The sequence below is a fragment of the Rousettus aegyptiacus genome, unplaced genomic scaffold (genome assembly GCF_014176215.1).
Source record: "Rousettus aegyptiacus isolate mRouAeg1 unplaced genomic scaffold, mRouAeg1.p scaffold_m13_p_10, whole genome shotgun sequence".
Classification (NCBI taxonomy): domain Eukaryota; kingdom Metazoa; phylum Chordata; class Mammalia; order Chiroptera; family Pteropodidae; genus Rousettus; species Rousettus aegyptiacus.
In genome coordinates this window covers 47,087,333-47,110,590 of record NW_023416285.1, presented here as the reverse complement: position 1 = coordinate 47,110,590, position 23,258 = coordinate 47,087,333, and the positions used below count along the sequence as shown (strand labels likewise).

Here is a 23,258-nt window from a genome sequence, read left to right as displayed (position 1 = left end):
CATAGAATCTGCCCTATGCTTTTAAGAGATTACTCATCTTCGCTTTTCATGTTTCATCCTGTGAAACAGTTTGCCTACTGCAGTCACTGTTATAAAGTCTTTATAGTAAATACTGGAATGTAACTTGGGAAGAACTAGGTCAGCGAAGCAGAGACCAAATGTTCATTTTGCAGCCACAGTATGAGCAGATGGGTAACAGAATGAGGTAGCTCTCTTTGTGGACCTCCATTTTCTGTAAACCCTTTCAGGATCTCCTGGGGTTCATGTTCCTTCAAGATCTCCGAGAATTTAGAGCAGATGAAAATTGAGAATGATGTCTTTTTAAGATAAGACACCAAGGTTATTACCCTCCTTTCTGCTTTATTATCATAGAGAATAAATTTGATGAGTTACATTCTTTTCCTCCCTTATCATCTAGGAATACACTAAGGAACACAAAATCTCCTTGGGAAACACCACTTAACAGCTTGGCTCTCACCTGGTGACAAATGAGGGGCATTTTCCTGAGGTGGTCACCAGTGGCCTCAACATGGCTGAAACTTTGTTCTGCCCTCCTGCCAGGCAGTCAACTAGGGAGGCGGTTCCAAATCATTTACAGGCTGGCTGTGTCTTTTCTCCCAAGAAACACAGAGGTAAGAAAGAAAAGCCATTTTAAAGAAAACAAACCAAAACAAAAACCAAGAGTATACCTTTGAGGAATAGATTAAAATGGAGGCAAAGGCAGTAGAGAGATTAGTAATAGCAGGCAGCCAGTGCTCAGGCTAGTGAAGAGTTAAGCTCTGAATGACTGTGGGAGGCTGGTGTTATGACTGGGGAACAACTGCCTAATGTCTTTCAACCGGACTGTTTAGCAAAGCTTCATTATGAACGTAATTGTGTGCTTGCGCAGGCACAGCGCACGGAGGGAATGCTCACAGTAAAGGTATGATTGTATTGCCTGCTGCCATGCCAATTACTGGATATTAATGGCAGGATGGCATGCATATGCCGGAGCTGGGAAGCAGAAGGTTAATAGACGAACAGCACCAGAAGAGCCCATTTATCAGTTTCTATTTATCTCTCCTTGGGAGGTGGCAGGTTTACAGTAAATACCTTCTGTCCTTCTAATTTCCTAATGATGGGGATAATGATGGAGAATGGTGAAGTCATTAAGTGGGACAGGCTCTGTGCATCACTCTGTCAACCACATCTCCCCAAGACCTGCAATGAGGAGTGATGGGGCCCAGCTGTTCACCAAGATCCAAGCTCCTCCTCCAGTGCCCTCACCGTAAACTGCAAGCTTGGGACATGGTTCCCCAGATGAAGAAGACGGAGCCCCCAGGTGGTTGGAAAAGCATGAGAGAAGGAGAGCAAGGCTCTTCAGATGGGACTACAGTTTTTACTGCTGCTCTCCCTTTTTACAGAACCTGGAGGGAGCACTGTTGACACAAGCTGGAGTGATTCTCCAGTGATGCCAAAGCTACTATGAATTGTATGTAGAATTAGATAATGAATAAGTAATTGAAGTGGGTGTGCTGGGGGAGGGCAGAGAAGCAGATTTCACCAAATGTTTTTTTTTTTTTTTAATTGAGAGAAATTTAAAATATATATAATTGATTTTATCACTTCACCTATAAATGGACTGGAGACACTTGAGGAACGTCCCTTTTGCAGAGGTAAAGTTTTTTCCTTTAAAATTTTGAAGGCAGACTAAAACAGCTTTGGTTGATTGGCTTTGATGAGCTTTTTTTTTTCTAATAGCGATCATAAGGTATCTATTGCATTTAATTGTTATATACAAATCTTTCAATTTTTAGTTATTGCCTAAAAATAACTTGGATTTGCCTTCATAGTTTATAGAGCATTGAAAAACTATGAACTTATTTTTAATCTTTAATTTGGGAAGCACACTGGCTATTTATAGAATTTGCTCTCTGTAAGTTGAGGCAAGCTGTTATTTTACCTGTATGTGTTAGGATTAGGAGAACTATGTAGGCCAATAGCAAAACATAAAGTATAGCCTAACAAATGTAGTTCTCTTAGTATCATGGATATAGTTGGGCCTTAAGAATAGACTGAGAAAATTTAGACAAATACAGTATTATTGGTACTCTGTTTCTCTTACATGGCTTGCTACTCTTTGCCCACTTAATTCTTTTCTCTTTTAATAAATCTATTCTCAGAACACAGATGGAAAACAGCTGCATATGATGCCCAGATTTGTATATTTCAGATTTAGACCCTGAAGACAGACCAAACCTACCGATCTTTACCTGTCTCTCTCTCTCTTCTTGCCTTCCATTCCAGGGGTGAAACCCTGTCCCAGTTATTTTCCCATGTAGACAGGGCATTGAACCAGTCATGTGAACATATGTGCCATGAGATCAGAGGGACAAGGGGACTACCAGAGAAAGGGTGATTATGAACTATGGAGACAACCTGTTAGGCACCCACTGGAGCTAAGCCTTATTGAGTCACTTGGTGGTAGGAAACAAGAAAAGCACAGTACTTTCCAGATTTGTCTCTTGGGAAATTCACTTCGACAACATAACAGTGAGAGGCACTCTGAGCATCAGACCTGGATCAATTCCCTGTTCTGTTACTTATTAGCTGTATGATCACTTTCTACCTTCCTGTGATATCAGCTCTATATTAGGAATGATAGCACTGTACCTGCTAAATGGGGAGTCATGAGGATTAGATGAAATGTCTTTGAAGTGCTTAGTCAGTATCCCACACAGAGAAAGTTCCCTATATGTGTGGAGGCTATAATAGTCATCAGTGTAAATTTTTCAACTTTAAGATGGCAAACTAGTTACTTATAACAAACATGGTAGACTTCATTTACAGAAATGGCCCTAAGTGAAAGTTCCAACCCTATATTCTCTTTCAGGTCATGGTCACTCCCAACAAGATGTGGAGTTATTTCTCCTTTTCTTGAATTTTGGTGAGCCTTTATGACTATTGCAATGAACAGAATGCAGCAGGAGTGACACTGAGTGATGCTGGATCATGCAATACAATATGGCTTCCACCCGAGGTCAGCGTCAAAGGCACGTGATCTGTGCGACCATGCTCAAAAGGGCCCCATGTTTGGTTTAATGCTTTATTGTTGCCGTCTTGAAATTCTTAGTAATTATTGAAGAAGAAATCCTACATTTTCAATTTGCAATGGGCTTCACGAATTATGTTGCCAGTCCTGCTTCCACATGGCTCTCAATCTCTTGGGACATACCCTAAACCAAAGTGTGAGAAGACCGGTTATGCTGAGGACATCATGCTGGAGAGGCAACGTGGAAATTACTTGGGTTAGAGAGAGGTGCGTGAGGAGTTCTAGTTCCTTCAGCCCTGAGCTATTTGAGTCTTCTCAGCCCAGGTGGCAGATATGGGAATGACAAATCTTCAGATGATTCATGACCCAAACTTTAAGTCACTCGGCTGACATTGACTAGAAAGAAACAAGCTGCTATGATGAGCAAAATAAATGTCATTGCCTTAAGCTGCTAGGTCATTGAGTCATAGGTAACAGGAACAAAACTATTTCTGAGAATAGCATTGAGAATGGTTGTCTCCTTAGTTTCTAGTTACTAGAGAGGGAGTGATCAGTTTTCTAATCTGGAGCACATTAACCCATACTAATGTTAATATTACATGAAACATCATTTTTATTGTCATCTTAAAAAGTTTTCAGGATTTTTTGTATCACAATATTACCATATTATTGGCAATAGTTTATATCGTTCTATGAATATGAAGAAATAATCTAGCAAAGGCAATGCAGTATATTAAAAACTAAAAATCACAAATGCTTAGAATTACAGAGAAATAAGTATAATGAATATAATACTAAATGTAGCTGTCATTTTTTAAATTTAAATCATTTTGAGCGTTTATTATGTATTGGGCATTGCACTGGCTGCCAGAGACCAAAAGGTCATGGAGGTTACAGGTAGGTGTGGGTGAGGGACAGATAGTAAACAAATACACATGAATGCATTTATTAATACAAATAATATTATGTGCTATGAAAGAGAAATCAATGGGGAAACAAGTCAGAACATTCAGAAAAGGCCATGTGAATGAAATGAAAAGGAGCCGGTCATGTGAATGCTGGGAGAGGAGTGTCCTTAGCAGAGACCACAGTCTTCAAAGACTATCAGATCAGAAAGGACATCACATTTTTCTACAACAAGAACTGTAGTAAGGGAGTCTTTTTGTAATTAGTGGGAAGTTTGGATATGAAGGCCTAGAAAAACATCAAGAAAATCTAAGGAAATTTATTTATCTTTTCAAGAAAATCAGGCATTGACTTTGTATTATGGTTACCAGTCTTTCCTTTTCCTTTGTTTTTCCTCTCAATTTTTTTTTATAGCTATTGTCTATGAGACTTATTTTTTCTTAATTCTAGATATTTTTAAAGAGATAATTTTGGATATTAGAGGGAAAAACATTGTTATTTTGGGTAAATACAAGAAAAGCGTGTCATTGATTAATTGAGATTGGTCTGTAAAGTAATACTTAAATAGCTTAGCATTCATTGAAACCCAACCTATGAAACATTCTTTTAGAGTCGGTTTATTTGTTCAGTCAATAATGTTATGTTCCTGTTACGTGACTGGTGTAATGCTTGACATTGGAAATGTTCTCTGCACTTTTGACAGCTAAATATCTAGATTTTTATAAACTAGAATCTAGACTGTAGATCAAATATAAGCAAGTAAACAAGCAGCAGTTACATAGTGTTCATACAGTAAAGACTATGAAGGGAGAAGTGTAAGTGCTAAAGGATTTGGGATGAAATCGGGGATTATTTTAATGTGAGCGTGGTACCATTATGGATACGGTGACACAGATCTTAAATTTTAGTGAAAATGTTACTGTCCATTCATGGATTATTTACTTTGTGGCTTATCCATGATCAATATTTAATCTTCCATTGCCTCTCTCCTGGTTCTGTGATATATTTAGGAATACTTAGCAATGATGATTAAAAACACAAATCAACTATAAAACACTATTAGCCAAAATGAATTGCAAAAGTAATATAACATTTGGTTGACCTGCTGTTTGGAGATTCTTTGTGGAAAGTGCCTAGCACAAAGTCTAGTTTGTACACACTAATTATTAGTTTCCTTATTTTTTTTTTCCTCTATGGGAGTAAAAGTTGATCAGGGTCAGAAACAGGGTGCTAAGAAGAATGAGAACACCAATATAGATAGAAAGTAATAAAATTGGCAGAAATGGTATGAGATCAGGAGCTTGGCAGTTTTTCCTTGAGTTTAAATTCCATCATTCTGAGTCATAATCTGTAGTTTTATCGTTTTGACATTGGCAAAGTAGTGTTTTCAATGATTTCATGACTGTTTTATAGAATATAAAATGAAATAAATTAGTGGAAAATGCTGTCTCTTAATAATACAAATTTTCCTTATCAGATCCATTTTCTGAATTCAAAACAATTTCTTTAAATCACTCTCAACTAATTTTTCTTAAATTAATGAAACCACTGGTTGTGTTGCATAAAGTATATATTCACCTATTTTAGGGGGGAAAGGCAGTTTTATTTTAGAATACATTTGGCAGTTTAAAACACTTCCCATTAGAGGCGAAGCAGCTATTTTGTGGACTTTTTTCAAGTTCCTGGTTGCCACACAGATTAGCTTTATTTAAACACATGACAAAAATCAACAACACTCAAAGCTTATTTCATAAATATTTCCTTGACAGCTTCTCTTTCATCTCCTACACAAGGGATTCTCAATGCTGCTGGGGGAGAAAAGTTGTAATTATCTGTGGCAGCTTTTTCCAGCTATCCATGTCCTTTGCCCTACCCTAGATTTAGAAGCATTGATATACATTAGTAAAGAGTGACTCTGGCTCTTCTAGCTTCCCCTTCAGGATGAAAGACTAGAAACATCTCTGTGTAGCTACTTCTCAGATATTCCTAAATAGTGGTAAGAAGCATTAATTCTGAGAAATCAGACTGCCTGCTTGAGCTCCAAACTCAGGTTATCACATGTCTGGGAGGAAAAAAGTTTATTCTACCTTTCTAGGTTCTTCGGGCTGGTTCAGGAATTAAATTGACTTGAGATGCATTAATAGGAGAAAATCAAGTTTAATTTTGTATGTATGGAAGTCACATATGATATAGGACCTAAAGAAAGGACCAAAAGAAATAGCTTTTGTATTTTTTAGACCAAATATATAGATAGATAGATAGATAGACAGACAGACAGACAGACAGACAGACAGACAGATAGATAGATAGATAGATAGATAGATAAAAATAAAGAAGAACTGACAAAACAGAAATTTAGGCTTGGGTATTAATTAGTGAAGAAACTAAGCTTTCTTTATTCTGAATTTTCTATCTCTGGTGATCAGGATGTCTCTTTACTTCCCAGTGTGCAGAGGGTACCTTTCACGTGGGAGATTTGTTTCCTGCTTTCAAGGAGACAGAGGAACATCAGAGTGTCCTCATACTGACTGCTTCTCAAGTAACTTTTTCAAAATAATCAATATTCCCTAGTGGTATATTTAGAGGTGGCAAGTTTTGTTCCACTACACACATTAGCATTATAACCTTAGTTAAGTGATAAAGGCATGTTGTGATGGACCACACAGATCCTCCTTCGGAAATGAAGAACTACTTCCCTTACCCCAGAAGGGCACCTGGAAGACAGTCTAGAAATAAAAAGGCTCAGAGAAGTGTGCATGCTAGAGTAGATATCTTATATAAGACTGGAAAACCCATCAGAAGACTGATATACTAATGAGAAGGGTACCAGCATCACTTAGTTCAGTGGTGGCTGCTCTCTCTGTAGCATAGGGCTGAAAGCAGGAGATGCCGTGGTGAACTGGGCCCGCTGATAGCAATGGGGATAATAGAATTCCAAAATAACAGAGGCCAGGTCATAGTGCATAATCATCAGAAGTTGAATGGCCATAATTAATTTAATGAACGGCAAGGTTAAAGGACACCTGAAGGCTGTCCACTGACTTATCGTAGCAGCTGGGGCAACAAGTACTTTGAAGGGGATCTAAGAGCTATCTCCATTTTCACCACAGTGTCTGTGAGGGCAGAATAAGTGAGCAATTAACAAGGATTTTACTTAATTTATACAATTAAAAGATATGAGGAATATATGACCAAGAGGCTGAGAGAAGTTACCCTAACAAAAAGGCACAATCTTTTGCCCAGTGTCTAGACCTGAGCCTATTTATAGATCCAGAATACATTAATTAAAGGAGATGTTGTTTCTCCAGAGGGAATTATGGTAATGTTCACCCCAATCTTTCCCAAAAGAGACCCATGGCAATTTGTGTGAGTAACTATATATTGGCTAAATAGGAGTACCCAGACATCTTGAAGACTGTTGCTCATTAGGTTTGAGTTAATACTGATACCTGGAATCCTGAAGCATCATTATAAGCCAGCTGGAAGACTGAGAGCAACTTTTGTAAGCCCAAAACTAGATGGGCAGAGGAATAACATGATACGATTTATGTTTTTAAAAAATCATTGCTGCGTTGTAGAGACCAAGTGTTAGGGGGTAAATCTGGAGATAGGGCAAGGAGGGTATTTTAATAATCTACATGAGAGATTACTGTGGCTTGGATCATGGTGGCAACTGTGGAAATGGTGAGTCTACATGTGAATTTGTTGATGGACTGGGTGTGTGCTAGAGGGAAAGAGGAATCAGACATGACTCCCAGGTTTTTCTCATTGGTTTTCATGCATAGCAGTTTGCTCCATGCAGATTTAGATAGTTTCAGTACAATTTATTAAACATGTCTAAGTATTCTGGTAAAGTGCTAATAGAAGACTTTCTGGTATGTACTTTTGAAGAGCTTTTAAAACTGAAGTGTCAAAACTCTAATATTTTCAGTTCTTGTAGGAAGAATTTTATTATGATAAGTGTCCCTTACCCCAAATGCCAAGGTTGGGACATTGATTAATGTCACTGTTCAGATAAAATAGATCTCTAAGTATCAATAAATCCAAGTATATGAACCAGTTAATTGTGATGATTAATTTTGTGTCAACTAGACTTGGCTAAGAAATGCCCAGATAGTTGATAAAACATTATTTTTAGGTATCTGTGAGGATATTTCCAGAAGAGATTAGCATTTTAATTGGTAGATTGAGCAAAGAAGATCAACCTCACTGATGTGGATGGGCATGATTCAATCCATTGAGGGCCTGAATAGAAGAAAAAGGCAGTTCTGGTTGAAGTCTTGCCAAACTTGAGTTAAGCTCTCTGTTCCTCCTAACTCCAAATTTCATTTTTCTCCATCCACAAGACCACACTTCATGCTCTCTTAGCTCATATTAGATTGTGAAAACTGATAGTATGGAAACTTTGGCAAGCCATGGTGGGTATACTTTTATGGGTTAAAAGAATAGGAGATTTTGAAGATAGTTCCCCCCTCCCCCAATAAGAGACAGAACATTATATTTTTGGTTGCTGTAAGTATACGAACCTAAGAGTTATATGAAAAGGCAAGGTGAGAGAGGTGTTCAAAAGAACGAGACAAGAAGTGTAAGGAGTACAGGCAACACTGATCTGCTGCAGGGCCAGTCTCTAACCATTTAGTCAACTGCATTGAACTAGACTTTGTAAAGGCTTATAAAAGGGTCACGTGATACTCCGTGGCTGATATTACAATTTATACTCTCACTGGGAGACAGATAAACACATATGAAGTACAGTCATTCCCTCCTTTTCAATTGCTTTATGCCACTTAATTTTTATGAAAGACATACATTAGTGCCTGCTCGCACTAACTGAAAGAAATCCAAAGAGGATATTTCCTTTTACAAAGAAAGGGCAAAAATAAAAATAGCATTCAGTGTTTGTTTTTCAGCGAGCTATTGTAGAGGAGGCACACATTCTGAGCAGCAAGAGTGACCCCACCAAGCTCCTGCCCCAAGAACCGTACTCAGCACCTGAGCAGCAAGCCCCAGAGCTTTGAACTGTGTCTGTACACATCTGTGCTTTCTCTCGATTTATTTTGTGCATTCGTTAGCAAGATGTGTCACCATTTTGGTTTACAAAAGTTTTCATAAGAAGGCTCTACCTTTGGATAGTGTGGGAAGCCTGTATAATGGAACTGGATAAGCTTGTCTGTCTTGTTCATTGTTTCATCTTTAGAACATAGAACAGTTCTCAGTACCTAGTAGATGTTCAGTATAAATATTTACCTAATAAGCAATTGCACATATGAATAAGAACCCAGATAAGTAGAACAGAAAATAAAGTCTCTAGGAATTTGGAAAGGGAGCAATCATTATGGAATGCAATCATTTGGGAAAATATCAAAGAAAATGAGAGCTTGAGGTTGCCAAGAAAAAGGAGATGACAGAAAATGTCAGAAGAAGGGCTACAGTACTTAGAGGAGAGGGGAGGGTAAAAGAAGCCTAAGACAGCAGGAGGAGAGAGACTCCCCATCCGCTACCCGCTTTGGCCAGTCCTTAGTGCCTGTGCTGTCCAATTCTTGCCATTTCTGATCCCTTCTCAGCATTTAGTCAGGTGCCAAAAGCTTGTGTGAAGAACACATTCTTTAGAAATTAAGGGGACCTCTAAACATCACTATAGATTAGGTAGACTATGATTTTGAGATAAAATTATCAAACTTTAAAGAAAAATTAGTTGAAATTCTTTCAGAGAAGTTGAAGAATTGGGACAATTTCTTTGAGAATTAGACATTCTGAAACTACATATTGATATCTGCTAAAATGCAACACATCCCCACTACTAAGATATTTGTGACAAGGGTGAAAGTGAGAGGGTAGGAAAAGAGTTTCCTACTGCTAGTCACGTACTCCTTGGGTCTTCACATCTTTGAGAGCCCATATGAAAGAATCCAATCTCGTAGATCACTGGGAATAACTTAAAGTCTCAGTAGACGGTATGAAGGTTGTTCCCTTCTGTGGTTCCTTTTCCCTGCTGATGATAGAGACCAGAGGAAGCAATCAAAATGTTTGTACCTAGAAATTGCAGGCTGCTTTAGGAGCAAAATTATCATAACTGAATTATAAGTATATGCATCCATTCATTTAGCAGTTGCCTCCTTAGCTTTGAAATATAACATAAATCAAGATGTACATTAATAAAGGTGGTATAAAACATCTGTGGATTTTAAATAAGGTAAAAAATCACATTAATCATCATGCAAACAATGTGTCTGATAATTTCCATAAAAGCAGGATGTATCCAGCAACTCAAATAGACAAAAGAGCTGAAGAGAACTTTTATTCCAATGCAAATAATGTTCAAAGGGAGCTATCTGTTGTGTCTTCCCCCCTCCTTTAGAATGCAAGGGACATTTTAAATAGAATGATTCCATTTCTTTAAGACACATTCTTCTTGAAAGAAAGGAAAAATAATGTTTTGAAGCACATAATTGCAAGCAAATGATCCTCTGGGTATAAGAAGTCACATACTGTTGGTTAGCATTTGCTGGAAGAGTTTGCTGCTTAATCCTAGACACACATTCTGCCTCTAAAATTCTTGACTACCATCAGTTTTGAAGAAAGCTGAGTCCTAAATATCCTCTTCAAAAATACCTGGGCATTCTTATCTCAGGCATGGTCATTGTGAATATTGTTTGGCATCAAGTAACTTATGTGCCCAACTGCATAATGTTCTCAGCTGATATATTTCCACTAGCAGCAAAAAGAACTGAAAGTGGTTGACTGTGTGCGTCATGAGGGATTTAGAGAAATTCTTAAGGCATCATGTACTCTCCTTTCCCCTGCATAATGACACCTGACATTAATCAGGTAGCTTTAGAAATCACAGGTGGGGAAAGTTGTCGGAATAAGAGGCAGGTCTCTTTTTTTCCTTTGTCCTTAAAAACGTAAAACTTCTTATTTCAGCAACCATTGAAGCTGCTAACCTGAACTTAGCAGTTTGTTTCATTTGTAATTTGTGCTGTATAACAATGAGAATGATGTTTTCATTATTCGTAGTATATCAGTCTATTCCTTTCCATGCCCCCATTAACAATAAAAACCCATGCAGCTTTCAGCCATTATCATTTTTCTCCTGATAAACCATCTGTGACATGGAGACCTTGAAGCTGGGAGTTCCGACCACAATGCTCAATAGACTGTGCGCACAGCTTTTTCAGAGGTAACTGCTGTAAAAAATCAGCTCCACTGTTATATTTCTCTGTTATGATTTTTCTCTTGCTCCTTTTTATATATCTAATGTAATGCGAGTTCACATGAATTCAGCCAACAGCTTTTTTCCTGACAATAGAAAACACATCTAAGACTTTTACTGGGTGCTAGAGCTGTCCTTTCCCTTAATTCTAGCTGCTCTTGCTGCTATATTTAATCTAGGAGCTGGAAGGAAAATGTTCTCACTAGAGAGCTACTTTGTCCCCCTTTTATAGTCTTTCCTTACAGAGTTCAAGAGCCATCTGCCCTTTGGATTAGGTCCACATGAACTGATCTTGCCACAAGTGAAATGAAAAGGAATCAGATGACAAATAAAGTCTTGTCCCTACCAACTGGTTTCACACATAACTCTCTCAAGCCTGCTGGTTTTGGCTTCAAGTGTTTGTGAAGCTGAAGTGATAATACATGGTAATGCGGAGATAATGTTTAAAAATCAATTATAAAAGTAGATCTAAAGTAGGTATCTGTGAATCAGATTTTTATATTTGTGCATGTATTTGTCAGGGTTCTCTAGAGAAAGCCAAAAGGAGATTATACACACACACACACACACGGATATATATACACACATACACACACACATACATACATACATACATACATACATAGAGAAAGAGAGAGACAGTGAGACAGAAGTGAGACAGAAGAGAGACAGAGACAGAGATTTATTTTAATGAATTGGCACATATGATTGGGGAGTTTGGGAGAGTCCATAATTTGATGGATGAAGCCAACAGGCTAGAGACTCCAGAAAGAGTTTCAGTTTAAGTTCAAAGGCAGTCTACTAGTAGAATTCCTTCTTAGGAGAGGTTGGTCTGTTCTGTTAAGGCCTTCAACTGACTGGATGAGGCTTGCCAACATCATAGAGAGTAATCTGCTCCACTGATTTAAGTGTTCATCACATCCTTCACAGAAACGTCTAGAATAATGTTTGACTCAATATCTACGTACCATGGCTCACCCAAATTGACAATTAACCATCACAGTTCATATATACTTCTTAGTATTATGTAGGCAATACCCATAATTAGATATCACTTGGGAAATTCACAAAAACTGAGAAAGTCATGTGGGAAAGATAATTTTCCATAAACTTCCCAGAAAAATAACTTACTTTAAAAATTTTAGTTATCAGCTGTTACTACATATACAATCAGAAAGTCCTTTTCTGATTCTACCTTGGGTTGTGGTACCTGGTATTATCGTTCTTTCAGGGAGCCTTCCTGTATTAATAGACATCTGTAAAGTCATATACTCTAGTAGTTTTAATCTTTATCTTCAAATAAGAAATTAGGTTATTGCATTAAAGTAGAATTTAATTTAGGGAGAAATTACAAAATAAGAACACTGTATATATATACATATGTGTATGTGTTTTTTGTGTGTGTATGTTTAAATTTTTATTTTTTACCAAGCCATTGAATATTTATCAATCAGAAGAAACTCTGTCTTCAATTCATAAGGCTTTAAGGGTGAACCATGTTTTACCTCTGTGGTTGAATTTTATTTTTCTTTTGAGAGTATCTAAGCTAGTGAGAGAACTTTCTAGATGAAGGTGTCTCACTTGTTACCTCATGGACTCCTTTGTTTTCATCTTAACTGAGATGCAGGGCATCCTTTTCCTACTTTGCTCCAGAAGAAGAGTGACACAAACATGGAAAGCAATACTGAGCTGAAGAAGGAAATGTGAATTTGGGGGGTGTGGGGTAGAGGGGTGGGGGATGTCTTTTTATGCACAAGTTAAAAATGGAAACCCAGGCTCTACTGTTTGTAGAGAGTGGCCAGTTATCAACTCATGTGGGGAGTACAATCAATATTAAAAGTATGAAAAATAAATTAATTGTTTCTTCAGTGGGTTTGTACTGAAACTAGTTTTGTTTCAAATCCTGAGTCTTTTATATTTTAGTAATAATAACAGGACAGATTGTACTATAGATAGTTGAGAGTTTAGATGTTTCTTCTTGGCAGTACATTGTTCCTTTAAAGTAAATTATCTCCTATAAGCTGTTGCGCTTCATGGAAAAATAATTTTCCTTAAATGAGATAAGAGGAAAAGTTTATTTTCCTCTTGCTGCTTGGGACCAGGTTTCATAATCACTATGCTAATAGCCAGATAAAAACCTTACAGAGATGCAGATGTTAATATGGGGCGGGGGGGGGGGGTGGGGGGGGTGGGGGGGGGTGGGGGAGGATTAATAACTTTTGGAGACGTTTCAAAGACGTGATCTGATTGTTCTTATAGATGAGATGTTATCACCATCTGAGTTGAACATGGAAAATAAAATTGAGCAAAACTAGAGACAAATGAATCATAGCTTTTGAACAATATTTAGAAAGCTATCCATTTAAAATTTACCTTGAGTTTTAAATTTTCTTTACTAGCTGCCATGGCCTAGATACTTGACCGTAGTCAAAGTCTGCTTTATTCTTAGTTTTGTCCCTATTTAAAAATAAGGCATGTCTTTTTATCACTGAATTTTTCATTTACAAAATGGGTGATATTAATCTGACTTTAGTAGGGAACTGACAAATAATATGTTTCAATTGTGTGGTTTGGAAAACATATGCTACAGATATTGTTTAGAGTATTTAACTTCACAGAATCTGAGTATCATTACTAAGTCAGTTATTGAATATTTTCAAATGTTTATTTCACTAATTTGATACAAGGCCCAGAGAATGACAGTAAAAATGATGACCTGTCTCAAATATTCTGGAAAAGCATAATTAGAAAGGATAATCATAGGATTTGGAGAGCTTCTGTTTATTCAGCAAGTGCTTACCTTGTGCTTTGTGTATTGGGATAAGTGCCAGGCATATTGTTTTATATAATAGAAGCATGGTCCAGGCTTTCATGATCTGCTTTAAGTCCAGTGGAGAAGATGCACAATAAATAATGCATACATACACGTACACACATGCATATACTTTGTGATGAATGCTATAAAACAAAAGAATTGGGTGCTGAGAAAGAGGATAACTTTGATAGTGGTTTTGGTAGTGGAAGTCTACTTTGGGTTGCAAGGTCAGGAAAGATCTCTCTGAGATGACATTTATGCTAGAATGTGAATGATAGAATGTCATGCAAAGAATGAAATAAAGTATTCAAAAAAGAAAGGAGAACATGTATAAAAGTTCTAAGGCAGGGAAGACCTTAGGGAATTCTTGCAATTCCTATAATATGCTCCAATGAAACTGAAGGATAGAGAACAAGAAGGATGGTAGGGGTTTGGAAGGAAAGGGGAGTTTCTGCTCACAGTGCTCATGATCATTGTAGGCATTGGGGTCTTACTGTAAATGCAGGGGGAAGCTAGTGAGAGGTTTTCTACAAAGGTAAATACAGTATGATCATTCACAGAAGGTTGAAAACTCGTGGCATTTATTCATAGTTTTAAAAATATAGGATTAATGCGATATACCACATTAACAAAATGTATTAAAAAAAACATGTTCGTCGAAACAGATGCAGAAAAAGCATTGACAAAGTTTAACATCCATTTATGATAAAACTCCCAAAAGAAATAGGTATACAGAGAACATACCTCAACATAATAGATGCCATATATGACAAGCCCACAACTAACATCATACTTAATGGAAAAAAAACTGACAGGTTTTCCTCTTACAATCAGGAACAAGACAAGGATGCCCATTTTTGCCACTTACATTCAACATAGAAATCCTAACCAAAGCAATTAGGAGAGAAAAAGAAATAAAAGACATTCAAAGTGGAAAGAGAGAAGTAAAACTGTCACTATTTGCAGATGACATGATATTAAACATTAAAAAAAAAAAACCCTAAAGATTTCATCAAAAAACTAAGAACTAATAAATCCAGTAAAGTTGCAAGATACAAAGTCAAACAAAAATCTGTTGGATTTCTATACAATAATAAACTATCAGAAATAAAGAAAATAATTCTGTTTACAATTACATCAAAAAGAATAAAATACCTAGGAATAAATTTATCCAAGGAGATGAAAGAACTGTATATTGAAAACTGTTAAGACAGTAATGAAATAAATTATAGAAGACACAAATAAATGGAAAGATATTCCAGCTCATGAATTGAAAGAATTAATATAGTTAAAATGTTCATACTACTCAAAGCAATCTACAGATTAAATGTAATTCCTATAAAAATACCAATGGCAGTTTTCAAAGAAATAGAACAAATAAGTTTAAAATTTGTATAGAAACACACACACACACACAAATAGCCAAAACAATCTTGAAAAAGAACAAATCTGAAGGCATTACATTCTCTGATTTCAAACTATATTGTAAAACTATACAGTACGATATTGCCGTAAGAACAGACACATTCATCCTTGGGACAGAATAGAAAGACCAGAATAACCCACACATGTATGGTCAGTAATTTTATGACAGAAGAACCAAGAATATACAGTGGGGGAAATGACAGTCTCTTTAATGAATTGTGTTGAGAAAGCTGGACAGCCACATGCAAAAGAATGAAACTTGAGCACTATCTTACACCATATACCATAACTCAAAATAGATTAAAGTCTTTAAGACCTGAAACCATAAAACTTCTAGAATGAAACATAGACTATAAACTCCTTGACATAGGTCTTGCTGATGATATTTTGAATATGACACAAAAAACAAAAGCAACAAAAACAAAAAGTAGTAGTACTACATCATACTAAAAAGATTCTGCACAGCAAAGGGAACCATCAACAAAATGAAAAAGCAACCTACTGAAAGGGAGAAAATACTTGCAAATTACATATCTGATAAGAGGCTAATATCTAAAATGTATAAAGAACTTATATAAATAGCAAAAAATCAAATGATTCAATTAAAAAATGAGCTGAAGATCTAAATAGACATTTTTTTTTTCAAATAAGACATACGGATGGCCAACAGGTACATGAAAAGATGATCAACATAATTAGTCATCAAGGGATTACAAACCAAAACCACAATGAGATATCACCTCATACCTATTAGAATGGCTGTTATCAGAAAGACAGAAATAACAAGTGTTGGTGAGGATGTAGGGAAAAACCCTTATGCACTGTTGTTGGGAAGGTAAATTGATGCAGCTACTATGGAAAGCAGTATGGAGTTCCCCCCTCTTCCAATTAAAAGTAGAACTACCATATATGATCCAGCAATTCCACTTTTGGATATTTATCCAAAGAAAATGAAAACAATAATTTGAAAAGATGTATGCACCCCCACATTCACCGCAGCATTATTTATAATAGCCAAGATAGGGAAACAAATTAAGTGCCCATCAATGGATGAATAAAGAAAATGTATCTATCTATCAACCACACATACATATACACAGAAATATATACACATATATTATTCAGCCATAAAAAGAATGAAATCTTGTAATTTGTTACAACATGGGTAGACCTTGAGTACATTATGCTAAATATGTCAGATAAAGACAAATACTATATGATCCCTTCTATATGTAGAATCTAAAACAAGCAAACTCTCAAAACCAAGTTCATAGAGATGGAGTAGGAGGAGAATGGGTGAGGTTGGGGGTCAAAGAGTAAAAAAAAAAAAAAAAAAAAAAGTGCAGTTGATGTAAACCAGGAAAAAAAAAGTACAGAAATCAAATTTTTTTCACACTTAACTTTCTATAGTCTTAGGGTTTGGTTTTGTTTGCTTTAGAGTCATTTTTGGTAGAGAACTCGCAGTCATTTATAATAATTACTTAGGGAAAGGAAAAATTATGCAGCTTGACTTTGGGAAGGTTGTTTAGCCACTCTTTTCCATGCCAGAACTCTGAATGTTAAAAATAAAATATGGCAAAGTAAGTTTTAAGGCAGTGATCCAAGAATATTCTCTTTGAAGTGTATTTACATTTTGTCATATTACTGACTACTTTCTTTCCAAAGTCTCTAGTAAGGAGTGTTATTCTTCAAAGGTAGTTCAGAAATACTGTACACACAATGGTTTCAGATACCATTTTAGTAAAACTAATGTTTAATATTCTCTTTTTGACCTCACAATGGCCTAAATACTTCAGACCTTCTTGCATGAGGCAGGAGAATGAGAGAAAATACTGAAGTTTCCATTATAAAATAATGTTTTCTTAGGAAATTAAAGGGAATATTTCTTTGATTCCGTACCAAGCAGAAACCCAGGGCAAATGTAGTAATGATCATACTACATCTTCCTCATAAAAGACAATGAGAGTATTTCATAGTGATTTTGATGGTGTACGTGTTCTTTATGTTAATTTGTGGAAAACGAAAGAATGAAATTTGTTGTTTCAGGTGAAAGAATAAAATACACAAAACTCAAACTTTAGTTATACTAATAAAAAGAATTATAAAATCCGACGAGGGAATATATATGGACTACATATGTTTTCTTTAAAAGTATAAAACATAAATTAACAAATTTATAGTTTACATCATCTGTTTTCCCCATATTATAGGTGAATGAACTTAGAATTATTTTCTGCCTGCCTGGAATGTATTCCTACTTACTATAGAGGATGTATGTGCCTTTGAGTCCAGGTTTTGTCCATGACAACCTGTGCCTACTTTTTTGGTTTTCAATTTTCTCTTTTGTAAAAGCCAAAACAAAGTACCCAGAGAGGCATGGGCCATGGCTCACATCTGGGACTCTCTTGCTATCTGTGCACTTGCCCTGCGTGGGGGATGGGCGCTGCAGTCCAGCCTCTGCTGTCCAGCTGCTGGTGGACTCCATTTCCTCACTTTGAAGAAGCAGAAATTTGGTTCAGTTCTGAGTTTTTTCTTCACTCCTTAGAAAGTTCGAGGAAGAAATGACACACTCTGTGGTCATGATTGACTACAGCGAACAGGAAGGAGACTAAAAGACCCTAAGGTGGTTTCCATTAAGGAGGAATTTTACCCCAGGGGTGCATTATAGTTAAGTTTCTTGGTTGACAGTCCCGTGGTTTATTAGTCTCTGACCTTGTACTACTGAATTGAAGCTATGTAACCTGCTCCTGATTCTGTGTCCTCTTGTTTTGCCTGCTTTTGAAAGAAGAAAAAGGTAAAAGACTCAGTTTCGGATGATACTGATTTTGCACTAAAATGTCTGAGTGATTTGGCCACTTTAGTCTGTGGCTACCATAGGATTCATTTTAAGAAATGTAGCTCTTTTGTTAAGGCTCATCTGCTGATATTCAATTTTGCCACACATGACAGATAAAGCATCTAAACAGAATAGACATATCTTCAGTGAACTCATGTCATGTGTTTTATGAATTAATCCTTAAAGAAATTCCATGACCTAGATGATATTCCAATTCTAGAGTCAAGTCCAAGGATCATAGAAATTAAATGACATTCAGAGTCACAAGTAATACCTGCTGAGATAGATGTTGTCCTATGGATGAAGGAGATTAGCCCTCACAGACCTATTGGTTTTTCCCCTGATTCACCAGCATGCTAAGTTCATCATTTCTGCAACATTAAATACAAAAATAACGAGGGTACAACATAATCAAAATAGTAGCTTAACTGTTTATTTTTGAGGTGTTAAAATATCTCCATTGAGTATTCAGGGCAACAATTAAGCTTCTGGTAAGGCCAAAGGGTGAGAATGTTTAAATGAGTCTTTTTCTGCTATCCGTTACCAACTTGGAAAATCAATACTAATAGGGAAAGCGCAAGAGCAATGGCTGAGTTCATTACACGTGATCAGAAAGGAAATACATCTACCGTGTTAATGTCACTTTCAATTTATGGTGACATTTCCTGAAAATATTCTGCGATATTTAGCAAAGTTAAAAGAGATGTTGCTCCCCAATTAACCAGAGGATCAAAGAGGGAAGATTAGGGAAGGAAATGTTGCCTTTTTTTTTTTTTTTTTTTTTTTTTTTTTGAGAAGCAAAGTGTTTGGAAAGGTCAGGCTTTGAGTAAGCTAACCTCCACCACTTTTAGTATTCAGGTTGACTAATGAGCACTTTACTCATCATTCTAATGGATGCATTTATGCTGAGAAGGAATAATGAAGTGTTTTTTAGTAACTGGTGCTAATAGCAACTCTATAGACAAAAACTAAATAATTTATCTATTTAATGGTCTAAAATATCTTAGAGCCGAATAAAAATTATGATTTTATACTATAATATTTTAATTAAATACTTTGGATTCATTCATTTAATTAATCACTTAACAAATATTTATTGAGCTTCTATGTGTCAAACCCTGTTCTTGACTCTGTAGAAATTGTAGTGTACAAAGTCCCCGACCTCACAGAGCTTTTATTGTAGAAGGACATTATAGGAATTATCTAGATATAGTTAAGAAAAGTAGTTTGGGCATCATATTTGTAGTGGTAACATTTTTCCTCTCTAAACATAGATATGGAGCGTATTAAAGGAATTGCATAGATCCTAGCACCATTTCAAGTAATGTGTGAATCCTCTCTATGTGAAAAAAAACTAATAGTCATAAAACTTTAAATTTCAAGCTTGTTTCTAGGGTGCACAGTACACCTTCTACTCTCTCCCCTACTTCCTCCTTAAACATATGTCACTTTGGGAAAAACATTCCCATTTCAGCATTGCATGTAATTGCAAGGACCTAAAATATAAAATGGAAGGAACAAATTCTTTGTGGAAGGAAGCTATCTATAACTTTAGTTTTTAAGTGCTTGCTATTCAGGTGGTAAACAAAGTTTAGTTAGATGTAATAGGGCCTAAAAAACACAGTAATAATAACTGCCATTTTTTAGTGACTTCTGTAGAACATTGTCTCATACTAAGTTAAAAGGTTTCATGGTCAAATAAGTTGGGAAACTCAAAATAGGAGCCTCCTGCTGGAAGATTTATTTTGCACATTAATTTATCAATGCTTTAAGGAGTCCTGAAACTGAGAAACCTCTTTAACCCAGTGATTCTCAAACATATTTGGCCAGAGAACTATTTTCATATATCAATAACTAACATTTAGGGGAAAACTGTTCTCTAAAAAAAGACTAACTCTTGACCATTGCAACAACAGGATTCCCTCAAGATTTCACTGGGATGCTGTTTTGCAATACATTGTAATACCCTGAGGAAGTTCATAATTATAATACTGCTTACCTCCATTGTCTGTAATTGGCCTTTAGTCTAGGATGACTGCCATCTTTTTCTACTGTTGTGAATACAAATCTATTCAGCCTCCCCTTGTGACTGAACCCATTTGTTTCCTTTCTAAGTAAAATACAGGGTGTTGTATCCTACTGAGTCCCATCTTGTTTGCAATATACCTATTTCTCTAACATTTCAAGGTTATTTAAAATTTCTCCTCATGGTAAGGTAATATTTGTTTTTTTCCAGTTTTCATCAAAAATAATTTGAGGATTAAGTTATGTCACCTGCTGAATTTTATCTTTCACAGTTTAAAATCGGCTCTCTCTGGACAACAAAATTTACCTGTAAGCATCCAAAATACTGATTTTCACGTTCCCTATGTTATCTAAATTTCTATTAAGAGCCACTTAAGACAAAGATACCTTCTGTCTTTTAAGACCTGATGCTCCTTTAACAAAACATCCAAAGTCTGCCTTTCCTGGCACACTGATGTCTGCAGAACACTTATCAACTAGTGAAATATTGCAGCTTGTTTTGAAGTCCATATTGTATTAAAATAAATGCTAATTTTAAGATAATCCTGATGTGATTTCCTCAAATAGTAGGTAAAAATGGATGAAACCCTCATTTTTTTGTATGGTAAGGAAGTTTACCACAAAGATGCTGCCTAGGATTCTTAGGGAAAGTAGCATAGAGGAAACAAGTGAAGTTACTAAAAAGAATTCCTAAAATAAAAGATAATCAGATGAAACAGGAAATGTCAGATAATAAGGCAATTTTCTCCTCAAAGAAATGGAAATCACAGGTGAACCATTCAGTGAGTAATGTAGCACTTCGGATTCGCTCAGATCTCTGGGTATGAAATGCTACAGAACTTCTGACTTTAATTGCTGGATGCCAAGAAGAGAAGAGAGAGCCATTATTTTCTTTAGAGTCGTAATTTATGCATTGGTTAGAGCTTACTCAGGCTTCCTAAGTCTAGGAGAGCAGAGCAGTATTCTGGGAAAAGACCAGCTGTTTCCTAGCAAATGTCGTATATTGTTTTTTTGCTAAGAAACCCCTTCCCCCTACCTTTGGCAGTGAAAAAATGCCTTTTGTGGAAATAAGTAGAAATATGTTTCTAGAAGAGAAAAAGAAGCTGATATGATAGTTTACTTCCTATCTATAACACAGATACTTCAATTTACCTGAAACCAGCAAGTTAATCATATCAAGTCAAATCAGTTAACTGGCAAAATATGAAAACAATGTTTTTCTATGTTGCAGGCAATTATTGACTATGATTATTTTATTGACTACATCTTTCTATTTTTCTTGTTTACTTTTGAACTTCCGAATGGGTGTTTACTACACTGAAAAAGCTATAGATGAAATCGCCTTGTCAAGTTTAGTTTTTGTAACTGAATTTTACATGCCTAAGTGTGTTTATGTTTTAATTGGAAGACTGGTAACATATTTCATTTGATATGGCTAATACAAGAGCTTTTCCTTCATTTTGGGTTCTCTTATTTTCTTTTTTTCCCCCAATAGACAGTATTGTATACATTTCATGTTTTTATACATGGGCCACCACGTTTGACAAAACATCAGGTCTGTTTCATTTCCTCATCGAATAAATCAGCTAAAGATTCTAATAAAGTCACAAATCTTTCACAGAATGAACAATGCCAAGAAAGCTAGTCTTCTACATTTCCTCTCAGACACCCCCTTTCTTCTCATAATTCATATGCAGGAGTCTTTCTTTTTGATTTTGAAACTTAATGGCTAGTTAAGTTATGATGGGAAGATTGTATATCTTTAGAAGGTAGCCGAAGTGGCAAATTGTGATATTTTTCAAAGCGCTGATTGAAAAGATGCTGAGTTGTTTCGGGGTTGCATTTGGAATCAGGAGTTTCCTAGATGATCCTCAAACTCTTAGGGGGACGTTGCTATTTTAATGGATAAATAATTCTACTCATTTAAAAAACAGACATGTTATTTCTTTAAAAGGCTGTTTCTACGTCTTTTCTTCCCAATTAAAAATCTCTCATTTTGTAGATGTGGCTTTAATTTGAAGCAATATGGTATTCTCTTTTTTCCCCCCATTCTAACTAAACAAACTCTGTAAGAATTAGCTTTGAGTTATTCCATCTGTGGACTTTTAATTTTGTCATAAAAACACAGAAGCCTGGCAGGGAACTCTTTCCAACTGGCTACATGTATCATCTTGTCTGAAAGCTGGTTAAGTAAGTATGGCATTTAAAATGAAATAAAAAACTTCATTTATGGAACTAGTTCACACAAAGTGTTTGCCCACTTCTTTGACCATCTGTTTATGTTGACAACTACCGCCCCGCATTGTGCCAAAGTGCCCTTGGCTATTAAAAACAATGTTTTGTGTGTGAGTGGTATGTGTGTCCTCACACATGTATGTGTTTCTAGGGTGCCATTTTCTTGAGAAATGTCTTGTTAAAGGTTTCATATGATACATGAGGAGATATTTCAGGTCAGTTGCTATTCAGGAAACATTGCCCTGAAAAGACTATAAGCCCACTCATTTTTAAAGAAACTTCTTTCCCTCCCACCCAGCCTCCCCACATATTGAGATTTCTTTTGAAAGATTTTGAATATATTATCAAAATACCTGTTGAGTTTGGCTAGCATGGTAATGATATTATGTGTTGAAGGTAAATCCAAATAAATCTAAACCTTTCTTAGTACAGAGTGCTTTGGAATGACTCGAATTCTAATCTGTTGGCAAGATGCTTTCTGCTAATAGGGATATTCGAGTTGATGTTTAATTCACCAGATGACAGGGTAACCCTTCTTTTACATTTAACAGTGTAAATAAAGTCTTTGGGGGCAAAATGGCCTCCTTGTAGATGAAAAACTGGGGATGCAAGGATTGCCAATCTGGCATCATCATTGGTTTTTACACTTTGAACAGCTATTTATTAAAAGTTTGATACAACTACTTACTAAAAGCTAACCAGTGCACAACACTATTGTAAGTACTGAGCATCTTCTCAGTTGTATCAAAATTGTAATTCTAGTGAGGAGGAG

The 23,258-nt window shown here is 36.1% G+C and overlaps 1 long non-coding RNA gene across 1 annotated transcript in view; it reads left to right on the top strand.

Annotated features, from left to right (window-relative positions):
• Nucleotides 1-6,168, top strand: part of LOC107515521 — a 42,605-nt gene extending 36,437 nt beyond the window's left edge. Inside the window, exons 2-3 of the long non-coding RNA XR_001598032.2 lie at nt 419-632; nt 2,873-6,168. This is a non-coding gene — a long non-coding RNA (uncharacterized LOC107515521). The remainder of the gene's footprint in view (nt 1-418; nt 633-2,872) is intronic.
• The last annotated feature ends 17,090 nt before the right edge of the window (nt 6,169-23,258 follow it).